The sequence below is a fragment of the Pelodiscus sinensis genome, chromosome 4 (assembly GCF_049634645.1).
Source record: "Pelodiscus sinensis isolate JC-2024 chromosome 4, ASM4963464v1, whole genome shotgun sequence".
Taxonomy (NCBI): domain Eukaryota; kingdom Metazoa; phylum Chordata; order Testudines; family Trionychidae; genus Pelodiscus; species Pelodiscus sinensis.
Genome location: NC_134714.1, coordinates 100285286 through 100295421, shown reverse-complemented (window position 1 = coordinate 100295421; position 10136 = coordinate 100285286).

Sequence of the window (10136 nt, the reverse complement as noted above, 5' to 3'; positions counted from 1 at the left end):
GGAAATGGTCTGAGATAAACAGGATGAAGTTTAATAAAGACAAATGCAAAGTGCTCCACTTAGGAAGGAACAATCCGTTTCACACCTACAGAATGGGAAATGACTGTCTAGGAAGGAGTACAGCAGAAAGGGGATCTAGAGGTTATAGTGGACCACAAGCTGAATATGAGTCAGCAGTGTGAAGCCTAGTCCGAACTACCTAGTTCGTGCCGCGTGTAGCCGTGGGGCACGGAGTCCGAACTAGCGGACACTTAAAAATGGCGGCGCCCGGCAACATGCAAATGAAGCCTGGGAAATTCAAATCCCGGGCTTCATTTGCAACTCCGGTTGACTACATTACCACCCTAGTTCGAACTAGGGTGGTAGTGTAGACATACCCAAAGGGATCTAGGGTCTATAGGAGACCACAAGTTACATATGAGTCAGCAGTGTGACGCTGTTGCAAAGAAAGCAAACATGATTCTGGGATGTATTAACAGATGTGTTGTGAGCAAGATACAAGAAGTCATTCTTCTGCTTTACTCTGTGCTGGTTAGGCCTCTATTGGAGTATTGTGTCCAGTTCTGGGCACCGCATTTCAAGAAAGATGTAGAAAAATTGGAGAGGGTCCAGAGAAGAGCAATGAGAATGATTAAAGGCCTAGAGAACATGACCTATGAGGGAAGGCTGAAGGAACTGGGTTTGTTTAGTTTAGAAAAGAGAAGATTGAGGGGGGACATGATAGCCGTTTTCAGGTATCTAAAAGGGTGTCATAAGGAGGAGGGAGAAAACTTGTTCATCTTGGCCTCTGAGGATAGAACAAGAAGCAATGGGCTTAAACTGCAGCAAGGGAGGTTTAGGTTGGACACTAGGAAAAAGTTCTTAACTGTTAGGGTAGTCAAATACTGGAATAAATTGCTCAGGAAGGTTGTGGAATCCCCATCTCTGGAGATATTTAAGAGTAGGTTAGATAAATGTCTATCAGGGATGGTCTAGACAGTATTTGGTCCTGCCATAGGGGCAGGGGACTGGACTCAATGACCTCTCGAGGTCCCTTCCAGTCCTAGTATTCTATGATTTTAAAAGCAGAGGCGAAGCATCTGGGACCAGGCACAAGCTAGGAATCAGCTGTCCCAGCTCATGCCCGGTCCCCCCCATTAAGAGCCTTGCAGCTCTTAATACATTTAAAAGGCAGAGACTCAGCAGGGTTAGCTCCCAGGGCCAGGAGCTAACCCCATTGCGGCTCTGCAGTTTCCCCCCTTATCGACTAATTTGAGTAGTCGATGGAAATTCCAGTGACTACTCAATTAGCTGATTAAATGCAATTTAACATCCCTAGTCTGGATCCTCTTGACACCACCCCACTCCCAAAAATGAAACCCTGCTACCTGCTAAATCAGGTAGGGTATTTAAACTAGTACTTGCATGTGTGTTAAGAAATGATCATTAGCTGTAATTGAGACCGTTCAAACATGTCAGCTCTTCTTACCTTCATTTGTTCATAGATATATCCAGGAGCACTAGGTGATGGATTCTAATGTAACCAGATAATTAATAGTCATTTGAAGTACTTGTTTTCTTCATTAATTATCAATGGCAGTTGTAAAGCTAGGTAGCCCAGGTCCTTTATTTAAGGCAGGAAAAATGGACACCTCCAGTGACCATAACCATAAATGTCTGTTTGTTCCAGAGCAAGATTTTCCATCCTCTTTTTTGGGCTCAACCACACTGCCCAGTTCAGACTTTGTGTGTGTGTGTGTCTGTGTGTCTATGTAATCACACACATGGTCCATGCCTGTGCTCCCAATTTCTTCATGCTCAGCTCCTATGTGAAAGACTATGACTTCTGTATTCATTAGTACCCTTATTGGTGGCATTTGTGAGCACAGCCCCCTAAGACACTGCATGAGAGAGAAGCAGAAAGGTTGCTAGACCACTGCTGTCAGTTGCATTTACGACTTGTGGTCTAGGATGGAGCTTCAGTGTTCATTGAAACTTCTTCCTCTTTCCTGTAAAGAGATTTTGTAAAAACCTTCTAGTCTTAGTTAGTTGTTAGTGTACTAGGCATTAGTGTAATATGTGTCTGGCTCTGTATCTTAGAGCCCTCCTCTGGGACAAGAAGACACTGCCATCTAGCACTCCCCCTCCTGAACCTCCTTGGTCGAGGCATATGCCAAGAATCCCTGACTTTGAAAGCTGCTATGCCTGCAGCAAGTTATTACTGGCCATGGACTACCACGCCACCTCTGAATACTTTTGGGGGAGGCACACACCCTTTCCAGGTGCAGCATCAGCAGGTTGTTCCTAAGTAGAACTAAGCAGCCCAGGGCATTTTGGGTCTAAGTTCCCAAGTGGGAGCCACTTAAGTGGGAGCCACTTAAGTGGGACCAACTTCTGACTGGGGTATCCCCTGTACGCCAAGGGCAAGGTAGGAGCGCCTTCTTTCCTTCAGTCTTGGGTGGCTCCAAGACCTCCATTTCCCCCCTCTTTCCCAAGAGACTCTGTAGACCAGAGCCAGAGTGAACAGTGAACAGAGACATAAGCATTCAGATAAGGACAAGGGGGAAGGTTTTCCATGCGATCTCTCCTTAAAGAGACATAACTGCCTGGGTGAGACTGGGAATCAGGAACCCTGTGCACTAAAACAGGACCATTGAGGACTGGAAAGGCCACAGTGAGACTCTTAAGAGAAAAAACACAGTATCGTCTGCTATCAGGACTGCTTCTTTGGCACAGAAACTATTATGGAGGTTTAGAGTGCCAGATCTCGCCATATCAATTACCCGAGTTAACAAAATGACCAGTGACTCTGCCTTACTGCTTGGCTCTGGAAAAACTTCTACAGCTCCTGGAACAAGAGTCACTTCTCCTTCCAGAACACAATGTGCATCATCAGGACTTACCCTAATGATACCAGTACTGGTTGATCTGTCTCCTCCCTGCTCACAAGCAGGGGTCAAACTAGACTGATTGTCAGTGTACCATCAACAAACAGAGGCAAATTTCCTCTACTTCTCTTGGTGTTAAGGGCTCCCCTCTTTGGATGTGGTAACAGTATCCTCCAAGTCAATGGGCTCTATGACAGAAACCCAGTCCAAGACTATATTTTGTGTGGGGACCTTTTGAGGGGATGGAGTGCAGACAGAACAACAGGATTTCTTATCTCTCCAAAGTGAGAGACTATAATCCTGATATTCATGGTATCATCTGTCTTCAGAGCATAGGCCACTAAGACACTGCATAAGAGATTTGTGGGCAGTGAACACTATCACCACGGAGTTCTTCCCTTTGCTTTCAGCAGAGTGTTTACCATACTATTGTCAGTGATAACAAATTCACTGTCATTGACAAGGGTGACAACTTATCTTCACTTAAACGTGTGATTCCTGAAGGGATGATCTTGCCAGGAAACATGGGAAGCGACCATGTGCTTCTGTGCCTGTTTGAAAGCCTGGGCCTCGAGGTGAACCTGGAGAAGTCCACCCTAGAACCATTAAATATATAGACTTATTTGGGGCAAGGTTGGCTGCTGGTACAGTCCAGGTTTACCTGCCTCTTCATCTGAAGACTCATCCAGTGTATTTGTTTGAGCCTTAGAATCCTCCCTGGCACTGTTGACCATAGACTCATGAGTATTTACATAACTCTGTATATGACTCTTTACCTCAGATCCTACCAGCTCAGTTATGGACCGTCTACACTTTGTAGCAAAGACTGCCTCGTGACTTGATTGTTACAGCTCCCCCAAAGAATCTTAGCCTCCCTAGAAGGAAAGTGTGTATATTAAATTGTACCACCCATGCACATTAACAAATTGGTTCATTTACAAAACAGACTGTGACCACAGATGCACTCCATTTAGGTTGCCCACAGAGAAAGAAAGGTTACCCGGGGAGGCAGCCCACTCTCAAGTCTACATTTCACATCTGTGTGTTGGTGCTACTAGCTATCAGGTTTTCTCCAGCACATCTGCGGCCAGGTATTATTGGAGAACATGACAGCAGACCCTTATAAGAACAATCGGGAAGTAGCATTCACCCCCAGCTATGCACTGAAGCAATTTATTTTTAGAAAGGCAGCATTCCGGTGCACATAACCAACACCCACCTGACAAGGATCTGCAATACTCTGGCAGATTCTCTGATGAGACACTTCACTCTAGAACACAAATGGGAGTTGTACGACCTGATTCTCTCTGGGAGGTCTCTCATCCTCCTCTCCTATGTGAACAATAACTGCACAGAATGGGTCACGACCTGGCTGTCTGAGTGACACTGTTCTCAGCAGGCATACAATGGCCAAGAACCCTGTGGTATGTTTTTGTGCTCTCCAACTCTCCCAATTCCACCTTTTTTCTCTCATATCAAGAAAACTCAGATAGTGCCTTAAGGGTGATTTGCTCAAGGTCACAGAGGAGGCTTTTGGTGTAACTGAGACTTGAACCCATGCCTGGCTAATATTGTGAAGCTGTAGTAAAAAGCACTGCTGTGTTCATGAGTGCCTCTGTGGAGCTACTGTAGCTGACAGGTCCTGTAGCAGGTACACCCCAGCCAGACACAATGGGGGAGGGGTATACTAAGGACTCAACCACCCTACTCAGATGCGAATGCATTAGGTGCATGCATAGAAAATGAGTGTAGCTGACTCCTCCAAAGGGAGAGGGAAGAAAGAAGCAATGGGACATTACCCAAAAGACAGAAGAAGGAAGCCAGCAGTGTTTTAAAAGCAAGCCAGACAGCAACAGACATGATGAGGCAGGAGTGACCAACGTCACATGGTGTGTCAGGGTTTCCTGAGAGAGAGAGAGAGACCATCCACTATGGCAGAGTCTGTGGACACTGCCTGTCTGGCATTCTGGTCACTCATGGAAAGCCAGGGACTCCTTGAGGAAGGCCAAAACCAGAAAGGGACTGTGTAATTGTTCCATGGGTGCCTTTTTATTGCAGAGCAGTGAAAACAACCAATGCTGTACTGTAATATGGAATGTCTTCATCCTGGTATTTAAAAGACAGATGCCACATGGGTTCTGCAGTGGTCAGGTGGCAAGAATGCAATGATTTCTGTCTAAATAGCAAGTGTCTTGAAAAGCAAAAAATATAGGGAATAGCCCCGGCCTGCTTATATTTTTCCCTTTTGACACAACATTTGTCTTGCTATCCGGTTAAGGCTGAGTTTTGCACCTAGAGGAACTCTGCCTTTTTGCTGTGCTGGAAAAATACACCGTGTCCTGCAAAGCTTTCAGCACTTTATTTTCTGCATTTACACTGCACAGAAATCCCATGTCCCAGCAGTATCTAAAGAAGCTTTTCAGGATTACTGTTTGGTATTTATGTTTCATTATGCTTTGGAAGTGCATGAAAAATAATGATCTAAAGCGAATTCCACAAAGAACTGTCCACTCTCAAAATAGCTATGCAAGTGGGGCATGGGATCGGCTCTTGTCCGGCCATGGTTGCAGCATCCCAGCCCCGGCCCTGTGGTAGGCCCCGCAGTCTGCTCCCCATCTGCCGCACGAGGGTTGGCAGCAGTGGCCCAATTTGGGCCAGGTAAGTTACCCCACCCCCCACCACACACTCTTCCCCCACACACACTGCAACCCCCTGCTCCCCACCTCAGCCTCCTGCCCTAAGCCCTTCATCCACCCCAACTCTGACTCTTACACCCTCCATGTCCCCAACTCTCTGCACCTCCCCCAAAGTCCCAGCCCCCTACTCTGCCTCCTGCATGTCCCCTACACCTGAACCCTCAGCCCTGAGTCCCTCAAACACACCTACTCTGACTACTGCATCCCCCCACACTCCAACCCTCTGCCCAAACAATCCCCCACACTCTACTCCACACTTAAATTTCTTACAGGTACAGTTCTATCACAGCCTTCCCCACACCTTGAGCCATCCCCAAGGGGGAGTTGTGACAGTGCAGTACCTATAAGAAATTTGAGTTTCTTTCATCCCTGTCAGGAAGCAAGAAGGTTGCATCCTATTGCTAATTCAAAGAGCCTTCAAAAGCAATGGTGCTCCTGTCCCTATATCTAGATTCTCTTAGGGTCCTTATATTTTTGTTTTTGCTTTTTAAGACATATTTTCATTCTTTCTCTCCCCTCACCATGATTCTGTTTTGCACCATGCTGTGTCTAAAAAATCCATCCTTCATCACCTAATGCTTTAGAGACAGTGGAGTCACACGTGATTTTTAAAATCACCAAGATGTCAAAAGGAAAATTGCAAGGCAACTACAACAGTTTCCTGTATTAACTTGTTTAAGATTCTTCAATGCCTGGAGGAAAGAATTATACTGATAGTCTTCAGGGAATCTCCACTAGTTTATGGTTTCATGTTAAAGGGGCTAGCAAATCTTTGTAGAGTTATTATTTAGAGAGAGAAGCAAGAAAGAGAAAAGTGCGGAGTAGCTGCTTAAAAGGTCAGGTTGCACCAGATGGGGAAAGCAAAAAAAAAAAAAAAAAAAAAAGGAATTAGAGTGTAAAAAAAGAAAATTAGTAGCTCTAAGAATAAAAATCTAAATTTTGAGATAAAGGAGATAATATAGGCAGCTGGATAGAGGCTAAAAATAGAAAAGTGAAAACACCATGAATCGAGAAAATATAAAAATGGGTAGAAATAAAAAAATAAGGAAATTAAAAATGAAAGAAGTGAAAATGTGGTAAAAGTATCTGAAGGAGGGCACGTTCAGTATGTACATTTTAAATAAGCAGATGGAAAGCTGGGTAAATAACAGCTTTGGCACTAACAACAAAGCAAAGGAAGCTTTAAAACAAAAAAACAAAGAACCAAACCCTGAGTATGACAGTGTAACAATGTAGAGGAAAAGGTTTAAATAGCCATTTGGTATTTCAGTCTGTATACTCTCCTGAGCCAATGGCCTCGTTGCTTGCACTTTCCTGTAAGCTCTTCCTATTTAATGAGATATTATTTATGATTCTGTGAAAGATACCACATTTTATTACATACTGGGTACACGCTATATAGAGACGTAATGAGGGTGTTATGCACCTGGGGGCAACAGCAACATTTGTGCCTCTCCCCCACCCTCCGCCACCACGAGACAGGGCCCCAAACCTGGTGCACAGCTGAACCCGACGGGGGCAGGGGAGCTTGTACCGCATCTTCCCCACCCCCTCCAGTTTGGGGGAGGCACTATCCTGCTGTTGAAGAAGGAGAAAGGTCGGGCTGGGGGTGCAGAGACAGGGAGGAGGCTTCAGCAAGCGGTGGTGGATGGAGGAGGAGCAGGCGAGCAGAGGTACGATGGGGGAGCAGAAGGGCAATTACCTCCCAACACCTCCTTTGCTACATCAGTGAACATAAGATATTAACTTACCTGGTAAAATAACACTCAGAAAAAACTTTTAAATAAAACTAACACACAACAGGAGAATCGCCTTCGCTTTCTTGAAACAATAAATAGCCTAAGGCTGAGGATACACTGCAGGCGAGGCTTTCAGTCTGCCACAAGGACTTTTTCCTTCAGGCTGCTGTAAGATTCTATCCTTAAGTAAAGGAGAGAGGTCTCTCTGAGCTGCTCTTCCAAATTTCACACAAACCATTCAACTGAAACCAAAGATATCAAGATTCAAGGCCAGCCTTGCCTTTGGCAGACTGCCTTGCCAGTATTCACAATCACAACATCCGAACATGTATAAGACTTTTAGTTGAGAAAGCCATGTTAATCCTACGTCTCTGCTAGGACTGGGAGATGTGGGTGACCTATAGAAAACACCAGCATTTTCTTTGGAAAATCAGTAACAAAACGTGGGTGGATCGATCACCTCAGTAATGCCAACTCCTTTAGAATGGAGGCTCTGCTTATCCAGCACCAGCTGAGGTAGAGCGGGCACTACATGCACATGTCTGATATATCTTTACCAAAACTGCTACCGGCCCAACTTGTCAATGGAGAAAGAAAACAGGGAGGCCAAAAGGAATGGTTTAGAGCAGTGTTTCTCAACCTTTTTTTTTTTTTAATAAAGTATCCCTTTTAAAAAGTTATAAGTACCCCCAGTACCTTCAGTTTTCAGACACACAAGATTTCTTCTACAATTGCAACATATTTGTTTAAATAACTTCATCATATCCACATCACTCCTTACAAGGTACATTGCCCATGGAGGTCAATGGGGCTGGGCTATTTTATATATAAAGGTACTGAGAAATGTATATGTCAATATCAAGATGGCAATGTGTGTATTATGTAAATAATATTGAATAATAATTGCCAAATGAGACCACTTCCCAACCTGCTTACAAAGGGCCTAATACAATTTAAATTTTAATCTAGGATTGAGCCCAAAACAATCTGTTGATATGACCCAAAAAGATCCAGATAACATTTAGGGTGTATCTAGACTACATGGCTCCATCGACAGAGCCATGTAGATGAGTGTACTCAGCAAAGGGAAATGACGTGGCGATTTAAATAATCACCACTTCATTTACATCAAAATGGCCGCCGCGCTGTGCCAATCAGCTGATTGTCAGCACAATGCGGTAGTCTAGACAGGGATCAGCTGACCCCATAACCCTTTGTCGTCAGATCCTTTATGCCTTGCGAGAGTGCCAGAAGTGTATGCCCCATGGGGACCCCACAGAGCCCATCTCAAGTGCCTTGGTGAAGCCCGCTTATCCGAGGCGTGTAAGATCTGCAGGGGCTTCGAGCTGCATACCAAGCGAGAGAGAGAGTCCTGCATGAAGACCATTCTCAAGGAGGCAGCCCTACACCGGCGTCTGCCCCAGCACTGGTGACAGAGTGCACCGGCCTCAATGCAGGAAGCACCTAGCGACTCACGTGCCTCTCTGGCACTGCGTGGGCCTCAGCACCGGTCCCAGTCCCCAGTGCCCTAAAAGAAGAGACCTAGCTAGGGCAGGTCTCCCTCGAGGCATGTGCCCTCTGTGTCCCCTCGAGCAGGGCTCATGGCACCAGCAAGCACGGCACCCTGACCGTTGCAGTTGGGTCCTCACCACTATAGCCCATGCTGAGACTCTAGCCCTGCGTGGGCGGGGGGGGGGGAGGGGGGGAGGGGAGAAGCGGGGAATGGTTCTCCACTCCAGACACTTTCAAGGCGGCGAGAGACCTGATTGAGCCAACCTCGTCTCTGACCTGAGCACCGGGCCCAGCCAAGCAGTGCGATATCAGACAGCACCGGTCCCTGGCCACAGCACCCGGCACCCCAGCCCTGGATGCAAGAGGGCATCATCGTCCCACCCCAGTGCCATCGACTTTGACCCCAGTGCTGGGTGTGGCCAATGTGTGTGGTCACTGGAGGAACTTTCCCTGCAGTGTCAGGAAGTTGTGGGCAGGCCGCCTCGCCTATCAGGCCTTTTCCCCCCAGCTCAGGGGCAGAACAGTTCTTATTCTGTCTGTCAGCGGTCTCCTACATAAACAGGCAGGTTGGGCCACCATTTTTCCCCTTGTAATTGTAAGAATTTTTTTGCATGTGGATTTTTTTCTGTTTACTAAATATAGCATTGCTTTCCCTATACATATATTACTAGATTGACACATTGTCAATATTAACAAATATATTGGTACAAAGAGAAACCATCAAGACTTACAAAACCACTAATGAGCCTGTTTCCTGACTTAAATGTGTTGCAATGAAGGGACCCAAAAATGATTCTGATTTTTAAAAATATTTTGCTTTTAATAATCCATTTTGCCTTTGTGTTCCTAAAAACATTTATTGGATGCTTATTCGGTTTCAAAGGCCTGTCACTGCAGTCCTTATTTTACTTTATAAACGTCTATGATTTATCACTTCGGGTCTCTGCATAAAACAGGGGATTTCATTTACTGACTCCAAATTAAAAGTAAGCAACAGATTTAATATCTTTTTAATTTAAATTTTGTTTACATTCTTAGTGTAGAGAAGACCCATACAGTTTTTAATAATTAAAGGTTGGCAAGTTACGAAATTGGCATTGTAAAGACAATGTCCCTTTACAAATCCTGCTTGGAGTAAGGAGTTCTTGATTTTGACTCTATTTTTAAGAGATCAAATTTCATTGAGATGAAATAGTTTTGGGGGGAACTTTTTTGATAATTTGGGGAAACACCTAATTTTGATAACTCCGTTTTAAAAGAAACAACTCCTTTGAAGGAATTTTGATGAGATCTAAGGAGGAATAAAACACTGTCTCCAATGT